Consider the following 387-nt stretch of genomic DNA (forward strand, 5'->3'; position numbering starts at 1 on the left):
GTATTAATACTACTACTGAAAGACCAGCCCAGCCTACCTGGCAGACGCGCGGCGCCAGGTCCAGCCGGAACATGCAGATGCCGGCCACTGTGTCCCGGTAAGGGTAGGACGGGTTCACGAAGTTGGTCGTCATTTCGCTGCCCCGCTCGTTGCACCGGTACACTGGGGAGGGGGGAGGGGGGAGGACGGGTTAGATGGGGCGCTTGCTGGAGGGGGGGAGGGCAGGGGTGGCGCGATTGGCTGTTCAGGGTGGAAGGGGGTAGATAGAAGGGGGAGGGGAGGGGAGGGGGTAATTAGAGGGGGATTTTCTGGGGGAGGGGGTAAGTAAGTGGGGTGTTTCTGGGTGGGATTGCTGGTTGGGGTGTCTTGTGGTGGGGACTGTGTGGT

General features: G+C 62.3%; 1 protein-coding gene across 1 annotated transcript in view; it reads right to left on the minus strand.

Annotated features, from left to right (window-relative positions):
- Positions 1 to 37: 37 nt before the first annotated feature.
- Positions 38 to 387, minus strand: part of LOC119594932 — a gene marked incomplete at its 5' end in the record, with an annotated part of 15,007 nt that continues 14,657 nt past the window's right edge. Inside the window, 1 exon segment of the mRNA XM_037944003.1 lies at positions 38 to 162.

The sequence above is a fragment of the Penaeus monodon genome, chromosome 34 (genome assembly GCF_015228065.2).
Source record: "Penaeus monodon isolate SGIC_2016 chromosome 34, NSTDA_Pmon_1, whole genome shotgun sequence".
Lineage (NCBI taxonomy): Eukaryota > Metazoa > Arthropoda > Malacostraca > Decapoda > Penaeidae > Penaeus > Penaeus monodon.